The following is a 21,128-nucleotide window of genomic DNA, read 5'->3' on the forward strand; positions in this document are numbered from 1 at the left end:
AGGTGACTGGCTAAATGACTTTCATGAAGCACACGTAGGTGAAGAAGGTGGGGAGGAGGAGCCAGAGGCAACCGCAAAGGCGTATTATGACATGTTGTCTTCGGCACATAAACCCCTTCACGACCACACAAATGTTTCTGAACTGGATGCCATTGGACGGGTAATGGCCTTAAAGGCTCAATTTAGCATGAGTCGAGATTGTTATGATGCTACGTTGGCAGTTATTGGCAGCTTGCTTCCAGGAGCTCACATTATGCCAAAGAGCATGTACGAGTCGCAGAAACTCCTTCGTGCACTCAAGATGCCATATGAGCAGATACATGCTTGTCCGAAGGGGTGCGTCCTATTTAGGAAAGAACACGAGAAAGCAAAGTACTGTCCAAAGTATCAATCCTCTAGGTACCTGGAGGTAGAGTCTGGTGATGGTCAGAAGAGGCAGCTTGAGATCCCCGTGAAGATCCTATGGTACCTTCCATTCTTATCGAGGATCCAACGGCTATACATGACCGAGGAAACCATGAAACAGATGACGTGGCACAAAAATGGCACTCGATATAGTCCTAAGAAGATGGTACATCCATCTGATGGTGAAGCATGGACCCACTTTGATGGGATTCATCGTGAGAAAGCTCTTGAGGCTCGTAATGTACGTGTTGCGCTGGCAACAGATGGGTTCAATCCTTATGGACTGATGGCTGCCCCATACACTTGTTGACCAATCTTCGTTATCCCCCTCAATCTCCCCCCCCCGGTGTCGTGTTTCGATGATAGAATATATTCTTGTCATTGATAATTCCTGGACACCCAGGGAGTAAGATGGGTGTGTTCATGGAGCCTCTGATTGATGAGCTGGTCCATGCTTGGGAGGAAGGGGTGTTGACATATGACCGAGCTACGAAGAGGAACTTAGAATGCATGTCTGGTACCACTACTCCCTACACAACTTCTTGGCGTATGGGATATTCTACGCCTGGTGTGTTCATGGGAGGTTCCCATGCCCATTATGCAAGACAGCTGTGGAGTTCATTTGGTTGAAGAAGGGTGGCAAGTATTCTTCGTTCGACAAGCATCGATAGTTCCTCCCTGTTGAGCATGCATTCAGACGAGACATCAAGAACTTTACGAAAGGTGTGGTAGTGACAGACCCCGCACCGCAGATCATGACTGGTGCCAAGGTTCGTGCTCAGATAGATGCTCTCGTCGTCAACCCACAAGGCGATGGTTTTGTGGGATATGGTTGTCAACATATGTGGACTCATAAGTCGGGCTTAGAGAGGCTCCCCTATTATGATGACCTCCTTCTTCCACATAACATTGATGTGATGCACACTAAAAAGAATGTGGCCGAGGCACTTTGGGGAACACTCATGGACACTGAAAAGTCAAAGGACAACGTTAAGGCTAGAGTGGACCTAGCAACGTTATGCGATAGACCAAAGCAAGAAATGAAGCCTCCTAGAGGCGGCAAGACATGGAGCATGCCTAAGGCCGATTTTGTCTTGACCTAGGCCCCAAAGGAGGCAAGTACTTGAATGGATGCAAACGTTGATGTTCCCTGATGGGTATGCAGCGAATCTGAGGAGGGGAGTGAACTTATCTACTCTTTGAGTTAAAGGGATGAAGAGCCATGACTTCCACATATGGATTGAGTGGCTTCTTTCGGCGATGGTTCGTGGCTATGTCCCTGAGCATGTCTGGCTAGTGCTGGCAGAGTTGAGCTATTTCTTCCGCCAGCTTTGTGCCAAGGAGTTGTCTCGAAAAGTGGTTGAGGACTTAGAAAGAATGGCGCCGGTGCTTCTCTGTAAGTTGGAGAAGATATTTCCACCTGGCTTCTTTGTTCCGATGTAGCATTTGATCTTGCACCTCCCGTATGAGGCACGAATGGGGGCTCGTGCAGGGCCGTTGGTGCTATCCATTCGAGAGATGTCTAAAGGTTGTTCGAAGTAAATGTAAGAATAAAGGCAAAATTGAAGGCTTCCTATTGCAGAGGCATACATTCTGGAGGAGGTGTCAAACTTCACAACAAGTTACTATAGTGACAACCTTCCCAGCGTGCATAATCCATCCCCTCGCTACAATGCTGACGAAAATGAATCGAACCTCAGCCTTTTCCGAGGGCAGCTCGGAAGTGCAAGTGATTGGAAAACCCAAGACATTGAGACATGAATAGTGGCAGCACTATCATGCACTATGTGTTGACCAACCTTCCCGAAGTGGAGCCGTACATGCAGTAAGTTCACAACGAAACTTGTTAAATATGCTGTCACTATTTGGTATCCAACTCTCTTGTTTCTCATTGTTATAGGGAATTTCTTGATCACTACTAGCATCTATCAAGGGAACCTACCCCGTAGGAATGTGATACCCTTCTTAAACAGGGTGCGGGAAATGGAATGCCCTGATTTCATTTCTTGGTTCGCACTAGAAGGTATTGTCCAACTTTGCTCGTACTTAGTTTGACATTACAAGTTGCTCGTACTTAGTTTAACGATATATCCTGCTTGAGCTTGCAGGGCCAAACTGATGAGTCTATGGATCCCGAGTTAGCATAGGTGTCCAGTGGCTTTCTGTATAGGGTCAGGTCATTTGCCGCTTATGACGTGAATGGATATCGCTTTCACACGACAGCACATGAGGAAAGTCGGCCCAATCGAAGAACCACAAATACCGGAGTTCTTACGCCCGGCACTGATGGGGCCAATTATTATGGGAGAATCGAAGAAATCTACTGAAGTCAAATTTTGTGGTTCCAAACCCCTTAAGCCTGTCATATTCAAATGTCATTGGTTTGATCCTGCAGTAACGAGACGGACCCCTAATCTTGGGTTGGTCGAAATTCAGTCAGGATTCTGTCTATCCAGGGGAAGATGTCTATGTTGTTGCTCAACAGGCGACGCAAGTTTATTATCTGCCATACGCGTGCCCAAACGACGACCATCTTAAGGGTTGGTATATTGTGCAGAAGACATCGCCACATGGTAGACTACCTCTCCCAAATGATCAAGATTACAACTTAGACCCAAACACATATGACGGGGAGTTCTATCAAGAGGAGGGGCTAGAAGGGAGTTTTTGAGATAGACTTAACCGGTGCGATCGAAATGGAAGTAGATAATGAAATGGTTGATGAAGAGGACGATGGAGATGAGGTGGAAAATGTGCAAGACTTAGAATTACTTGAGCGAGTGCATATAGGCAATGCCGATGATGACAACATTGGTCCTTCGGATAGTGTTGATTATTTCGACATGTGTGATAGTGATGATGAGAGTTATGATCCGGCTGATCCTCGATCATGATGCCTATTTCTAATACAAGTAATACTATCATTTTCTAATTATGTTTCGTTTATTTTGCATTTCTTTTTCAGGTTGTCATGTTTATATGTGCTTATTGGTTTACTCTTTTTAATTGCAGGTGATTGACAAAAGATGGTGGGCGGTATGAGGCCTGTCGGGTCGTTTTACCGGAGCTCGGAGTCCGCTACAGCTGAGGAGGCTCCTGCTACTGAGGAGCCGCCACGGAGGCCCAGGGGTCGGCCGAGAGGCCAGGGTCGGTAGGCACGTGCATCGACTCGGCCGCCGTCGCCTATACCTCCCTCGCCTCAGGAGGAGGCGGAGGAGGAGCAGCACGAGCATGAGGAGCAGGCCGAGCAGGAGGAGGGCGAGCACGAGGACCATGAGGCAAAGGAGGAGCCCTCGGTGGATGATTCCTCTTCCTCTGCTTCGAAGATCTGGTTGCGAGGCCCTTCACGCCTCCCGGAATAGCCTATACCTTTCATGAAACGGCCGGTGATTCGCCCCAATGGGCCAAGGTAAGTATCTTAAGATGTTATTGCTACTTCATTTGATATGTTTAACATGGCAAAATACAAACTAATATTTTTTCGTTAATCACTTGGACAGGGGATGGAAGGTTGTGGCTGCAGGTGATCACAAACGCCTTCCTAGTGGAATCCTGGGTCTTCTGTGTAGGGAACACTTCCCCGGCCTGGTGGACTGGGCAGGAGGGGTGGAGCCGGCCTACACGTTCGAGCACTACGCATCTGCCCCCGATGCACGAGATCGGGAAGGCAGGAAATTCGACAACAAGGCGCAGCGGGTTGTGAAAGAGCTGTGGGTAAGCCTTCCCCGCACTATCTTGCTCAATACATCGCATTCCTATCACATCCTTGAAATAATGACTACATACATAATGTTTATATGCAGGATTTCTATAGATGTGACAAGGGATACGAGGAGAGGGCCAAGAGGCACGGTCACAAAGCCTGCTACAAGCTCGTGATGGACATGCACTACGAGGCGCGTGTCCTGGCTGTACAGCAATACAAAGCTATCTTCGAGGAAGTGAAGATCAACAAAGACCTCGCAAGAACCTTGACGCTGACCAAAGAGCAATACATGCTGGTAAATACTATTTCTTCCTAAGATTAAGTACACTTACTGTGATCTTCTTATATGACAAGCTTGTTGACGTGTAGGTGCCTCCAAATTGGGCGGCCGGTAAAGGCGAGTGCTAGAGGAGGATGGTGGAAAGTGGTGCTCCCCGGAGTGGTCGGAGACACACGCCGCTTGTCGGGAACGGCGTTTGATGATGACAGGTGCACCACACCATCAGGGGAACCTTACCCTTGCCGAGTACGCGGAGAGATGGGTACGTGACTTCATTTATGTATTCTAACGCTTGCTTCTGCATAGTTTCTAATGATCTTACTGTTTGTTTCACAGTCGGCGTCACATGGTGGCGCACCTTGCTCCTAGGTGAAGGCATAGGCTATGGCCCACAAGGGCAAGGCGACGTCCGTTGTCGACTTCAACCCGGAGGACCCCCGTCGGCGTACAGCAATCCATCCAACCACAGCCGTCTCACCGAGTACACAACGGCGGCCAAGGCGGTCCATGGGCCAGAGTACGATCCGAGCACCCATGATTTCGAAGGAGACCTTGTCATGAGGGTGGGAGGAGGCAAGAAGCATGGCAGGTACTAGCTTGGCGACAGCGTCGTCGACACGGCCACTACTCCCACTCTCTCCTAGATCTGAGCAAGCGACACGGGCCAGAGGCCGCCCATACGCCCACGGCCGACCAGTACACAGCACGCCATGCAGACTTTGCAGGTTATTACTCTTTTATTCGTCGTTCATTGTTTCTTACATACCTTTGATTTCCATTGTAACATTGGGGTGAAATTTTGTAGGCCGAGCTAGAAGAAGAGAGGATGCAGAGAATAGCGTTGGAGGCGAAGATTGACGCTGATCGGCAGAGGCAGGAGCAGATGTTTCAGTGGATGCAAAATCTCGGCGCGAAGATGGGTGAACCTCTACCACAAGCGCTATTCCTTCCTCTGCGTCCTCCTAAAGACACTCCTGTGAGTAATCTATCCCCATGTCCACTCAATCACACACACACTCTCACACACACACACCAGCACACACACACACACACACTCACACACACACACACACACACCAGCACACACACTCACACACACACACACACACCAGCACACACTCACACTCACACACACACCAGCACACACACTCACTCACGCACACACACACACACACTCACACACTCACACACACAGTTGTATTGCCTTTTGAATTGCAATGCTACTAGCTATATATGTCTCAACAATTCCTTTTGCAGTTATCAAGTAATCTTATCTATTCTTTGTGCAGTGTCAATCGACGGCATCAAACGATGTACCTCATGACCCACCGCAGCAGTCGCCGTGGTCTAATTGGTGATTTGCTTCTTTTCATGTGTTGAACTTATTCCTTGTGTTGCACTTATGCTTGTAATGCACTTGTGGTGGATACTTTAAACTCGAACCTTATGTTGGTATTGTGGTATGACATTTGTGTACCATTGTGGATTATTGTGATGTATGTGATATGTGATGTGTGGAGATGATATATATATGTGCTGTGTAATATATCTGTGCTGTGAAACATATCTGTGCTGTGATATATATATATATATATATATATATATATATATATATATATATATATATATATATATATATATATATATGTGTGTGTGTGTGTGTGTGTGTGTGTGTGTGTGCTGTGAAATGTAATGCAAAAACAAAAAAAAATTCAGATTTCTGAGGCTTTGCCGAGTGTTATGACCAAGACACTCGGCAAATATTTCATATTTGCCGAGTGTAGGTATTATTACACTCGGCGAAAAGCTATTTTTAAAAAAACCAAATACTGTTTCAAAAATGTTTGCCGAGTGTTTGCCTGCGCGGCACTCGGCATATTATTATCATTTACCGAGAGCAGCACTTGGCGACAAGGAATTCTAAAAACAAAAAATATTTAAAAAGAAATTAGTTGCCGAGTGCCTTGACGTTTGACACTCGGCGAAGTCGCTGTTAACGGCGGGACCGACGTTATGACCATTTCTTTTCGCCGAGAGCCAAACTGCACACGGCAAAAACTTTGCCGAGTGCCCGATAAATGGCACTCGGCAAAGTTGGCTTTGCCGGAACTGTTTATGGCGAGTGCTATTCGCCGAGTGTTACACTCGGCGAACAATTTGCCGAGTGTTTTCTGTCTTTTGCCAAGTGTTTCGGGCACTCGGCAAACTCAAGGAGTCCAGTAGTGCGGGACTTCCAACGGAATCGAAAACATGAGGTTAGATCTCTTGGTAGAATTCCTTGGAAATCTGGAGGAAAATATTCTTATCCTATGAAATTCTTTTATACCAATCCTACTATCCAAAGGGCACTCATAGGATTTTCCTCTTTTATTTTATTTATGTGGAACGGTGAAACTGTGGCCCGTTGTATCTTGTTAGTACACCCCTAATCATGTCTTTACTTAGTAAGTAGTCACTCTTGCGTATCAAAACATGGCATGAAAGACAAGCGGCGAGGTTTCATATGGTTGTGCCTCCATCTTATAAACAGAAAGAATAAATTAAGTTATATCGTATTATACTGTAGTAAGATGGAGATACACATTTCATTACTTTCTTCCCATGCATATCATAATCATCTGTGGATGGACGACAAAAATAATAACAATAAGTAGAGTTGTACTCATCAATAATACACTAACTACTTACGTTTATCTATCATGGCTCGCGACCGAATAATACAAGCGAGTGTGATATCGACCGCCGTGCATCCATCCCATACTTTGTCCATGCATGCATGGTGGTCGATATGACAGCCGCTCGCACTGCTCGGTCGCGAGCCTCACATACATCAGGGCATAAACATAAACACAGGTATTTAGATACTCATGCGGCATGCCAGGCTAGCCAACGGCTGACGACTGGGCGACGGGGGTGATTGGCGGCGTCCAGGTTGACGAAGACACGGACGTGCCCGTGTCGTCATTGCTGCCCGGCGGCAGCGTCGCGTCCACCGGGTGGACTTTGATCCATAGGTCCGCCCAGTCGGTGCGGACCTTGAGCATCGTCGGGTAATAAACAGGCCAGCCCACCACCTCTGACCAGGATTTCGTCTTCTGGGGGTCCACCATGTCTTTCCCAGTTATAATGTGTGATGAGTACTATCGGCAAATATACATGCTACATATGTAAAGGATCGAAGAAGAAGGGGAGGAAGAGGAAGAGGAAGAAGAAGAAGAACTGTTGGTCTGCTGCTGCAGTGTGGCTGCGATATTTTTTAGGTACGCATGGAGCTTATTATATATACATGTTATTTATGCATACGTACGCGCTTACGAAGGGTTTACATAGTTTGCCATGTCATCATCGATGATTGTAGTAAATTGCATGCAGGTTACTTCCTCGTCATTACGCAGCTAGCTAGGAATGCATAGCGTAGATCGCCCACACATTGGGATTGACACAACTTTTGCATACAAAATTGTTTGCCGTCCAGACATGCGCTCGCGTCCAATTCGTGAGATCAGAAGTTCTAAACAAGGAATCATTGGAATTTCCCATCTTCTTCAGCCCTGCTCCCAAAACAAAAGAGAAAGGAGACCGATCTTAACATCGGCGTTGGGTTTTCCAACGACTCTACACAATCGTAGTACTAACAGTTAGCTAGGAATGCTATTGGAGAGAGTTCATGCTTCTCTCCAATATACTACATTGTTCATGACGGCCTTGCTGGAGCTCATCAAGCTTTGATCAAATCCTTGGTTATACTCCGAACCAGTTCCTTGTTTACTGACGGAATCAAGAAGCTAGCAGCAGCAACGAGCGCCGCGTGCATGCAATTTATATTGCATCTTTCTATAATATATGTTCCCAAAGGGCCAGTACAGTAAGTAGAATAACATCACCCTATTTTTTTTGGTTGAAAAACTAATACCGCGATGGGTCACACGCGTGGGGAGCACGCGACCCGTCATCCACCTCGCGCTTGCCTCCTAGCGCTCTTGGGCGAGCTCCTCGATCCCTTCCTTTGTTGAACTCGGTGGTCACCACCGGTTCCAACAATAGATTTTTTTATCGTGTTTAGCTTTTCTGACCATGGGTACCGGCTCAGATACCAATTGTTGGAACCGGTGGTAACCACCGAGTTCTCGATCTTGGAGCTGGCTTGCAGCCGGTCTGGCTCGTGACAACGGGCACTACTGGAGACGTCCTCTTTGCCGAGGGCTTCTGGGTTTGCCGAGGGCTAGATCTCGGGCACTCGGCAAAGGGGGTCATTGCCGAGGGGTCAGCCCCAGGAGCCCTCGGCAAAGCTAGGCCCTCGGCAAAGAAGCCTTTGCCGAGGGCCTGGCCCTCGGCAAAGAAACGACCCTTGGCAAAATAAATCTTTGCCGAGGGCCTAGCCCTCGGCAAATTGGCCCTCGGCAAATATGGCCGGATGGGTCACGGCGGCCACTAGCGTCAGTCTTTGCCGAGTGCCCGCCGTCAGGCACTCGGCAAATATTTTTTATTATTTTTTAAATATTCTTTGCCGAGGGCCATTGGCCAGGCCCTCGGCAAAGACCCCCTTTGCCGAGGGCCAGGCTAGGCCCTCGGCAAAGATTTTTTTTTGGTCCGTGGGCGGGGAATTTGGGCCGCTGGCCGATTTAGGGTTGGGCCCTTTGCCGAGGGCCCAGATCCAGGGCCCTCGGCAAAGATTTTTTATTTTTTTTAAATATTCTTTGCCGAGGGCCATTGGCCAGGCCCTCGGCAAAGACCCCCTTTGCCGAGTGCCCGAGATCTCACATGCGTCTGACATCAACAGTGTTATGGGCGACTACCATCATCTTGTACCCGACGGTGTGGGCAACAAGACTTAGTAGCATGCGTACTCTCCCTCTCTCGCTTGTAAGGCCATTCCCTTCATCTATAAAAGGGGATGCACTCTCTCCCAACAGGGAGATCCCTCAGTTCACTTACATAGATTCACCCTCTATAGCTTTAGACACCCTAAAGGTACACAGAGCGCACACTCGAACACTTAGCACATAGTGGAGCTCCCATCACTCTCGGCCCTTCAGACCAGAGTCCGACCGGACCTCTTGTAGCGTCATGCCGATCTATAAGTTACCCCACAGCAAACTTCGAGCACCTGAGCTCAGGAATAAAGCCACCGACCGACTCAAACTGGACGTAGGGCACATTGCCTGAACCAGTATGAACCCTATGTCATTGAGTGCTAGGCCACATCCGATCACAACATACGACAAAACTACAAGTATTTACGTGTTGTCACTTTCTGCACCGACACTTATGATTAGCACCAAGCTAACCCTCTACCAAATATCTCTCTACACTCTGTTGTAACCCCCCGATTTTGGGTGCTCTTGAGTATAAGGTTCATCAGCTGCTGGACGTAGGGCATCGATTGCCCCGAAGTAGGATAAACCGTTGCGTCCTCTCCGTGATTCTTGTGTTCTTGAGTCCACTCGAGCCACCGGAGACCCATACTCTAACACCGACTTGAACAACTTTACTTGTCGCGATTCCGACCCCACGACACTGCCCATGGATGTGTAGCCCATAGGGATGCAGCAGCTTGCTTTGTCAATGGCTCATTGGTGCGGGTGGGGCAACGGCTCGCTGGCGTCTCTGGACCGGCTGCCATGACCTTGAGTGCTCTACTGAGACTTAGGCCCCATGACCAATGTTGCAAATGGTGCTTGACTGCTTGTTCTTGATGTCGCTCCTGGTGCCTAAATCAAATAAAAAACTAGGATACTTTTATGCCTAGAACCAAATAGGCTAGTGGGATTATTCCATCTTAAAAACTAGAGATGAAATCATCCCATATAGGTGTCTCGAAACCAAACACATGCATACGAACCATTACTGGATTAATGCTTATCGACTACTTCGAAATCACATAGGCCCGGTACGGCTTACCCAGAAACCGACTTGTTCGACTTGTTTTTTCTGTCAAAACAATATTTTTCTCTCACAACAATTCAGCCAGAAATAAAGTTTTTCAGCCAGTTTCAGCCAAGATTCAGCAATCCGAACGGGGCCATATTGGGGAAACAAAGCACATGGATGTATTGTCTACGGCTCATTTGTTACATGAAATTTTTATATTAATGCAGAAACAGGAGAAATATAATAGTGTGGAGAGTCGCCCAACTTCTTGAATCCTCCATACCAGAGAGAGGAATGGCCCCCTTTAGCCAAAAACAATTAAAAAATTAAATTTATGACGACAAACAGTCAGAAAACTAGTGACAAGAAGATCCCACTCATAAGGGAAAGTGTTCTTTTCCTATGGGTTAGTTATCAGGAAATATTTCCTGACAGTAGTTCGTAGCGGCTTAGTGTTGACCAATCAAGCCTAGTGCTAGATAAAGAGAGAGAGAGAAGAGAAGATGCACAGGCACTACCGGAAACACCTAAGTTTCCGAGTGTCCCCACCTTTGCCATGGGCAAGATTTCGGGCACTCGGCAAACATGGTGTTTGCCGAGTGTGCCAAAGACGACACTCGGCAACAACAAAACTCACGGCATAACATTTTACGCCGAGTGCCTACACTCGGCAAACAATAGACACACGGCAACTTCATGTCCGGGTAACACCGTCGACCTCCGTTATCATTTTGCCGAGTGTCACACGTTAACACACGGCAAACCCACCTATATGCCGAGTGTCAAAATACGACACTCGGCAAACCCACATATATACCGAGTGCCACCTTGCGACACTCGGCAAATTCTGTTATATGCTGAGTGTCAGCATCTGACACTCGGCAAACAATTTTTTTTTTGATTTTGCCCCCCAAACTTTTTGTACTGTTGTCTTACAATACCTGTTGCTCTGTGTTGAAGTTTTGTACATTTCTGAGTTATTTTACTATATTTCGTCAATTTATTTTAGTCAAATGAATTTTCGGTAATTTTTTGGATTTGAACTGCAAGTGCTTCGAAAATCGAAAAAGTGAATAAAAAATGATATTCTTGTCACTGAGTCTGTTTTGAGACCGTATCCAGGGCCAGACCAGAAATTTCGAACATTGTGTTGGCGAAACATGAGCAGAAACGCGTGGCGGAAATGTCTAAAAATTCTATAAAAAGCAAACGAAGTCTGAAAATCACGAAATTCGTCGAGTTGTCATGATATCATACGTGGAGGCTATGGTAAAAAATTGAGAGTGTTTCGGCAAAGTTGACATGTACGCTGCTTACAAATCGGATCATCTCTGGAGAAGTTTCTGAGATTTGAGAAAGATCCGATAAGATGAGGAGACAATTTGAATGTCGATTTGGAGTTTCACTTCAAAATTTTTTGTATATACAATAGAGAACAAAGATCGCTTCTTGTGAATTTTTGGCAATTTTTCGGAGCCATTTCGTAATTTTAATTCTTTTGTCGCAATTATTGAATTTTAGATGCGTGATATACAAACACATGAAATAATAGTCCAATTTTTGTACAAGCTTGAAATATACATTTGTGAGTGCACCTAACAAAGTGTAATGCAAGTTCATTTCATGAAATTAGTGAAACATGAAATAGAGGAAAGTAATTAAGTAGAGGAAAGAAAAGGGCAGCATGAAATATAGAAATAAGTTTACCGAGTGCTGCATAGGTGGCACTCGGCAACAATGTAATAAACTTTTTTTTAAAAATTTCTTGTTATGGGAGAACAGAGATTTTTTAAAATAGGGAAAACAGGAGGGCACTTTTTAAAAAAAAATGTTTGCCGAGTACCCAATCGTCACGGCACTCGGCAAACTGATGGGATTTTTTTTAAAAAAAACGTTGCCGAGGGTCGGATCGGGCCAACACTCGGCAAACAGGCCGCAAAATAGCTAGGCCGCTGGCCGGCTCTGGCCATTTCTCCATTCTATCCCCGCGCACGCGTGCGCCCTCCTCCGTGCGCACGGGCCGCCATCGTCAAACAGGCCGCCGTCGAGCTCCGTGCGCACGCGCCGCCATCGACCTCCCTCCCCTCGCGTCGCCGTCGAGCTCCCCCCCCCACGCGCCCTTCTCCCTCCCCACTCCATCGTGCTCCACACGCCCGCCGCCGTCGAGCTCCCTCCCCACGCGCCGCCGACCGCACACCCTCCACCGCAACCCCTTCGCCGCCCCCTCCCTCCCCACTCCGCGGCCCCCTCCCTCCCCACCCCGCCCGCCTCCGCCGTCGACCTCCACCCTGCCCATCCGGTTTGCCACAGCCACCGGCTGGCCCACGCCCCTGTCCCCGCCGCGAAACCGAGCGCAAGCACGACCCCGCCCGCCTGCCCCTGCGAGACCCTGCGCCACCTCGGTGCCCGCCCGCAGGGAGCCCCTTGCTCGACACCGGCAGCCCTGCGCTTCGCCTACCGCCCGCCACCGGTGGCCCGCGAGGTGCGGCTGAAGCAACAAATTGCAGGTGCGATCTTAAAATCCCTCGCACAGTCGGTACTTCTATCTCATCACATCTCATATCTATGGAGAGGCCTGGACATCCTTTTATTGTACTACTGCTGTACTTGTGTTCTTCTTCTCTCTGCGTATCATACATGTATAGTAGAGCATATCCCACCATGGTCTCGATCGGTGGAGCGGCAGTGGCAGGAGTAGCCGAGTTAGATTAGATGGCAACTGAAGACTCCACGCTGCAGCGCTACGACCACGTCACCGCCGCCGCGCCGCTACGGGGCCGAGGCGCACGCGGCGCGCACCATGGCGCTGCAGGACTGCATCTCCGAGTAGGCAAGGGAGGGTGAAGGTCAGTCACGTTACCCCTGCAGTGCCCTACGAGCCGTCACCGCCGATGCGCGCGCCATGGTGCTGCTGGACAGCGTCTCTGGGGAGGCAATGGAGGGCGAAGGTCAGCCACGTTCCCCTTGGGTCGTCCATCTGCCGGTGACGATGCCGGGCGAAGGTCCTCGTGCGAGCAAGGATCGGTGCGCCCGAAGCCCACCACATGCTCGATGGAATGCCAGTTTGATGATTGTATCCCTTCTTTGTAGGCTGATTATAGTAAACTCAGTTCCAGGACTGCAGTCAAATGCATGTCATGTGGATGTTTCTTTTGAAATGGATAAGGTTTTTTTTCTTAGCAGAAAAGGATAAGCAGCTCATTGTCTGCAATGACCTTGTATTCAGTAAGTATTGCTATATTTGAAATCGAACAGAGAGGATGTTCTCAAACACATCATCTAGATGTTCCGTTTAGTGTAGAAATTCAAACAGTTGCATTGACAAGACCAAAACGTTGATGACTGAATGTTTGTATGCCAAAATAAAATAAACTGCATTCAAACAGGATGCAGCTAAGTCTTACAGAGTGCTATTAATTCAAACTGGAATTAAAATGATACAATTCAGAGAGAAGAAGACCTTGTATGATACTTTTGAAGGGTTAAAGGGATTGTTATTTGTTTTTTTACATGCAAATTTGCTTACTGATCAAGTGTAATTAATGGCTTTCTTAGTAACTTCGTCAATATGCATGTAGGTTTATACACGCCTTTTAATCTCTGATGCGTGTATTGCTGCCCATAGCCTTTTGCAATAGATTTTACTCCATCACAAATTCACTGCTTCAGAAGTGTCTTTCTTACTGACCTCATGTATCCATTATCTTGTTTCTTTTTACTTTGTTTATGGTGATATAAAGGTAATTACTTACTCGTGTGAAATGACTTATTCTTTTAGGGAGGACTGAGGCTTCTGGCTGTTTGTTGGTGTTCCGTGGACCTTGTAGCGGTTGAGGCTTCTCCTGTTTGCGGGACAGCGAGGTGAGGCATAAAACACCCCTCTTTTCCGTATCATGCATGTTTGTAGAGCACGTAACCCGGTTAGGCGTCTCCTGTTCGAAAGAGATACGGTTGGAAATATGCAGCTCTTTGCATATCGATAACTGTATCTGTTTTGAATTGTCCACGTTTTTTGGACAGCTCTAGGATGCGTAGATGGGGTTAGTCTCCGTGGTCTACTCCGTTCCGAGGCAGAGTTTCGGCAGCATGTCCCTATTGTTCTCCGGATACACAATCTCCCTACCGGGACGTGTATTTGGAGAACAGCGGGGAGGTGCTGCCGAAATTCTGTCTCGGATCGGAGTAGACCATGGAGACTAACCCCAGCTACGCATCCTCGGGTGGGATTAGGACCTATCCTGACCTATTAGATGGTAGGAACATCGTGTACATGCAATTGATTCTTAATGTCTCGCTAGTATATATATATATATATGTCAGTGGATGTACACGGGCCGCCCAAGTCAGCGTGCTTTGACTGATGAATGGATTGAGAAGACGGAGGCTTTCATAGATAGAGCATTTGCCCTAGTTCCAGGAGCGTCAGCCATTTGGTGTCCGTGCAGTAGATGTGCAAACAGGCGTCGGCAACCAAAGGATGTCATGTCTACTCATCTTTGCAAGAATGGATTCACGGCAGATTATACTCGGTGGATCTACCACGGTGAAGCCGATTGGATGAGAGAGGAGGTCGTGAGAGCACGCGTCGAAGATTTCGATGCTGATGCCGGGGTAGGTGACTGGCTAAATGACTTTCATGAAGCACACGTATGTGAAGAAGGTGGGGAGGAGGAGCCAGAGGCAACCGCAAAGGCGTATTATGACATGTTGTCTTCGGCACATAAACCCCTTCATGACCACACAAATGTTTCTGAACTGGATGCCATTGGACGGGTAATGGCCTTAAAGGCTCAGTTTAGCATGAGTCGAGATTGTTATGATGCTACGTTGGCAGTTATTGGCAGCTTGCTTCCAGGAGCTCACATTATGCCAAAGAGCATGTACGAGTCGCAGAAACTCCTTCGTGCACTCAAGATGCCATATGAGCAGATACATGCTTGTCCGAAGGGGTGCGTCCTATTTAGGAAAGAACACGAGAAAGCAAAGTACTGTCCAAAGTATCAATCCTCTAGGTACCTGGAGGTAGAGTCTGGTGATGGTCAGAAGAGGCAGCTTGAGATCCCCGTGAAGATCCTATGGTACCTTCCATTCTTATCGAGGATCCAACGGCTATACATGACCGAGGAAACCATGAAACAGATGACGTGGCACAAAAATGGCACTCGATATAGTCCTAAGAAGATGGTACATCCATCTGATGGTGAAGCATGGACCCACTTTGATGGGATTCATCGTGAGAAAGCTCTTGAGGCTCGTAATGTACGTGTTGCGCTGGCAACAGATGGGTTCAATCCTTATGGACTGATGGCTGCCCCATACACTTGTTGACCAATCTTCAGTTATCCCCCTCAATCTCCCCCCGGTGTCGTGTTTCGATGATAGAATATATTCTTGTCATCGATAATTCTTGGACACCCGGGGAGTAAGATGGGTGTGTTCATGGAGCCTCTGATTGATGAGCTGGTCCGTGCTTGGGAGGAAGGGGTGTTGACATATGACCGAGCTACGAAGAGGAACTTCAGAATGCATGTCTGGTACCACTACTCCCTACACGACTTCTTGGCGTATGGGATATTCTGCGCCTGGTGTGTTCATGGGAGGTTCCCATGCCCATTATGCAAGACAACTGTGGAGTTCATTTGGTTGAAGAAGGGTGGCAAGTATTCTTCGTTCGACAAGCATCGACAGTTCCTCCCTGTTGAGCATGCATTCAGACGAGACATCAAGAACTTTACGAAAGGTGTGGTAGTGACAGACCCCGCACCGCAGATCATGACTGGTGCCAAGGTTCGTGCTCAGATAGATGCTCTCGTCGTCAACCCACAAGGCGATGGTTTTGTGGGATATGGTTGTCAACATATGTGGACTCATAAGTCGGGCTTGGAGAGGCTCCCCTATTATGATGACCTCCTTCTTCCACATAACATTGATGTGATGCACACTAAAAAGAATGTGGCCGAGGCACTTTGGGGAACACTCATGGACACTGAAAAGTCAAAGGACAACGTTAAGGCTAGAGTGGACCTAGCAACGTTATGCGATAGACCAAAGCAAGAAATGAAGCCTCCTAGAGGCGGCAAGACATGGAGCATGCCTAAGGCCGATTTTGTCTTGACTAGGCCCCAAAGGAGGCAAGTACTTGAATGGATGCAAACGTTGATGTTCCCTGATGGGTATGCAGCGAATCTGAGGAGGGGAGTGAACTTATCTACTCTTCGAGTTAAAGGGATGAAGAGCCATGACTTCCACATATGGATTGAGCAGCTTCTTTCGGCGATGGTTCGTGGCTATGTCCCTGAGCATGTCTGGCTAGTGCTGGCAGAGTTGAGCTATTTCTTCCACCAGCTTTGTGCCAAGGAGTTGTCTCGAAAAGTGGTTGAGGACTTAGAAAGAATGGCGCCGGTGCTTCTCTGTAAGTTGGAGAAGATATTTCCACCTGGCTTCTTTGTTCCGATGCAGCATTTGATCTTGCACCTCCCGTATGAGGCACGAATGGGGGCTCGTGCAGGGCCGTTGGTGCTATCCAATCAAGAGATGTCTAAAGGTTGTTCGAAGTAAATGTAAGAATAAAGGCAAAATTGAGGCTTCCGTTGCAGAGGCATACATTCTGGAGGAGGTGTCAAACTTCACAACAAGTTACTATAGTGACAACCTTCCCACTGTGCATAATCCACCCCCTCGCTACAATGCTGACGAAAATGAATCGAACCTCAGCCTTTTCCGAGGGCAGCTCGGAAGTGCAAGTGATTGAAAACCCAAGACATTGAGACATGAACAGTGGCGCACTATCATGCACTATGTGTTGACCAACCTTCCCGAAGTGGAGCCGTACATGCAGTAAGTTCACAACGAACTTGTTAAATATGCTGTCCCTATTTGGTATCCAACTCTCTTGTTTCTCTTTGTTATAGGGAATTTCTTGATCACTACTAGCATCTATCAAGGGAACCTACCCCGTAGGAATGTGATACCCTTCTTAAACAGGGTGCGGGAAATGGAATGCCTGATTTCATTTCTTGGTTCGCACAGAAGGTATTGTCCAACTTTGCTCGTACTTAGTTTGACATTACAAGTTGCTCGTACTTAGTTTATCGATATATCCTGCTTGAGCTTGGAGGGCCAAACTGATGGGTCTATGGATCCCGAGTTAGCATAGGTGTCCAGTGGCTTTCTGTATAGGGTTAGGTCATTTGCCGCTTATGACGTGAATGGATATCGCTTTCACACGACAGCACATGAGGAAAGTCGGCCCAATCGAAGAACCACAAATACCGGAGTTCTTACGCCCGGCACTGATGGGGCCAATTATTATGGGAGAATCGAAGAAATCTATGAAGTCAAATTTCGTGGTTCCAAACCCCTTAAGCCTGTCATATTCAAATGTCATTGGTTTGATCCTGCAGTAACGAGACGGACCCCTAATCTTGGGTTGGTCGAAATTCATCAGGATTCTGTCTATCCAGGGGAAGATGTCTATGTTGTTGCTCAACAGGCGATGCAAGTTTATTATCTGCCATACGCGTGCCCAAACGACGACCATCTTAAGGGTTGGTATATTGTGCAGAAGACATCGCCACATGGTAGACTACCTCTCCCAAATGATCAAGATTACAACTTAGACCCAAACACATATGACGGGGAGTTCTATCAAGAGGAGGGGCTAGAAGGGAGTTTTGAGATAGACTTAACCGGTGCGATCGAAATGGAAGTAGATAATGAAAGGGTTGATGAAGAGGACGATGGAGATGAGGTGGAAAATGTGCAAGACTTAGAATTACTTGAGCGAGTGCGTATAGGCAATGCCGATGATGACAACATTGGTCCTTCGGATAGTGTTGATTATTTCGACATGTGTGATAGTGATGATGAGAGTTATGATCCGGCTGATCCCGATCATGATGCCTATTTCTAATACAAGTAATACTATCATTTTCTAATTATGTTTCGTTTATTTTGCATTTCTTTTTCAGGTTGTCATGTTTATATGTGCTTATTGGTTTACTCTTTTTAATTGCAGGTGATTGACAAAAGATGGTGGGCGGTATGAGGCATGTCGGGTCGTTTTACCGGAGCTCGGAGTCCGCTACAGCTGAGGAGGCTCCTGCTACTGAGGAGCCGCCACGAAGGCGCAGGGGTCGGCCGAGAGGCCAGGGTCGGTAGGCGCGTGCATCGACTCGGCCGCCGTCGCCTGTACCTCCCTCGCCTCAGGAGGAGGCGAAGGAGGAGCAGCACGAGCATGAGGAGCAGGCCGAGCAGGAGGAGGGCGAGCACGAGGACCATGAGGCAAAGGAGGAGCCCTCGGTGGGGGATTCCTCTTCCTCTGCTTTGAAGATCTGGTTGCGAGGCCCTTCACGCCTCCTGGAATAGCCTATACCTTTCATGAAACGGCCGGTGATTCACCCCAATGGGCCAAGGTAAGTATCTTAAGATGTTATTGCTACTTCATTTGATATGTTTAACATGGCAAAAACAAACTAATATTTTTTCATTAATCACTTGGACAGGGGATGGAAGGTTGTGGCTGCAGGTGATCACAAACGCCTTCCTAGTGGAATCCTGGGTCTTCTGTGTAGGGAACACTTCCCCGGCCTAGTGGACTGGGCAGGAGGGGTGGAGCCGGCCTACACGTTCGAGCACTACGCGTCTGCCCCCGATGCACGAGATTGGGAAGGCAGGAAATTCGACAACAAGGCGCAGCGGGTTGTGAAAGAGCTGTGGGTAAGCCTTCCCCGCACTATCTTGCTCAATACATCGCATTCCTATCACATCCTTGAAATAATGACTACATACATAATGTTCATATGCAGGATTTCTATAGATGTGACAAGGGATACGAGGAGAGGGCCAAGAGGCACGCTCACAAAGCCTGCTACAAGCTCATGAAGGACATGCACTACGAGGCGCGTGTCCTGGCTGTACAGCAATACAAAGCTGTCTTCGAGGAAGTGAAGATCAACAAAGACCTCGCAAGAACCTTGACGCTGACCAAAGAGCAATACATGCTGGTAAATACTATTTCTTCCTAAGATTAAGTACACTTACTGAGATCTTCTTATATGACAAGCTTGTTGACGTGTAGGTGCCTCCAAATTGGGCGGCCGGTAAAGGCGAGTGCTAGAGGAGGATGGTGGACAAGTGGTGCTCCCCGTAGTGGTCGGAGACACACGCCGCTTGTCGGGAACGGCGTTTGATGATGACAGGTGCACCACACCATCAGGGGAACCTTACCCTTGCCGAGTACGCGGAGAGATGGGTACGTGACTTCATTTATGTATTCTAACGCTTGCTTCTGCATAGTTTCTAATGATCTTACTGTTTGTTTCACAGTCGGCGTCACATGGTGGCGCACCTTGCTCCCAGGTGAAGGCATGGGCTATGGCCCACAAGGGTAAGGCGACGTCCATCATCGACTTCAACCCGGAGGACCCCCGTCGACGTACAGCAATCCATCCATCCACAACCGTCTCACCGAGTACACAACGGCGGCCAAGGCGGTCCATGGGCCAGAGTACGATCCGAGCACCCATGATTTCGAAGGAGACCTTGTCATGAGGGTGGGAGGAGGCAAGAAGCATGTCAGGTACTGGCTTGGCGATAGCGTCGTCGACACGGCCACTACTCCCACTCTCTCCCAGATCCGAGCAAGCGACACGGGCCAGAGGCCGCCCATACGCCCACGGCCGACCAGTACACAGCACGCCATGCAGACTTTGCAGGTTATTACTCTTTTATTCGTCGTTCATTGTTTCTTACATACCTTTGATTTCCATTGTAACATTGGGGTGAAATTTTGTAGGCCGAGCTAGAAGAAGAGAGGAGGCAGAGAATAGCGTTGGAGGCGAAGATTGACGCTGATCGGCAGAGGCAGGAGCAGATGTTTCAGTGGATGCAAAATCTCGGCGCGAAGATGGGTGAACCTCTACCACAAGCGCTATTCCTTCCTCCTCGTCCTCCTGAAGACACTCCTGTGAGTAATCTATCCCCATGTCCACTCAATCACACACACACTCTCACACACACACCAGCACACACACACACACTCACACACACACACACACACCTGCACACACACTCACACACACACCCACACACACCAGCACACACTCACACTCACACACACAACAGCACACACACTCACTCACACACACACACCAGCACACACACACACACACACACACACACCAGCACACCAGCACACACACACACACACTCACACACTCACACACACAGTTGTATTGCCTTTTGAATTGCAATGCTACTAGCTATATATGTCTCAACAATTCCTTTTGCAGTTATCAAGTAATCTTATCTATTTTTTGTGCAGTGTCAATCGACGGCATCAAACGATGTACCTCATGACCCACCGCAGCAGTCGCCGTGGTCTAATTGGTGATTTGCTTCTTTTCATGTGTTGAACTTATTCCTTGTGTTGCACTTATGCTTGTAATGCACTTGTGGTGGATACTTTAAACTCGAACCTTATGTTGGTATTGTGGTATGACATTTGTGTACCATTGTGGATTATTGTGATGTATGTGATATGTGATGTGTGGAGATGATATATATATGTGCTGTGTAATATATCTGTGTTGTGAAACATATCTGTGCTGTGATATATATATATATATATATATATATATATATATATATATATATATATATATATATATATATATATATATATATATGTGTGTGTGTGTGTGTGTGTGTGTGTGTGTGTGTGTGTGCTGTGAAATGTAATGCAAAAACAAAAAAAAATTCAGATTTCTGAGGCTTTGCCGAGTGTTATGACCAAGACACTCGGCAAATATTTCATATTTGCCGAGTGTAGGTATTATTACACTCGGCGAAAAGCTATTTTTTAAA

Source organism: Miscanthus floridulus, chromosome 7, assembly GCF_019320115.1.
Source record: "Miscanthus floridulus cultivar M001 chromosome 7, ASM1932011v1, whole genome shotgun sequence".
Lineage (NCBI taxonomy): Eukaryota > Viridiplantae > Streptophyta > Magnoliopsida > Poales > Poaceae > Miscanthus > Miscanthus floridulus.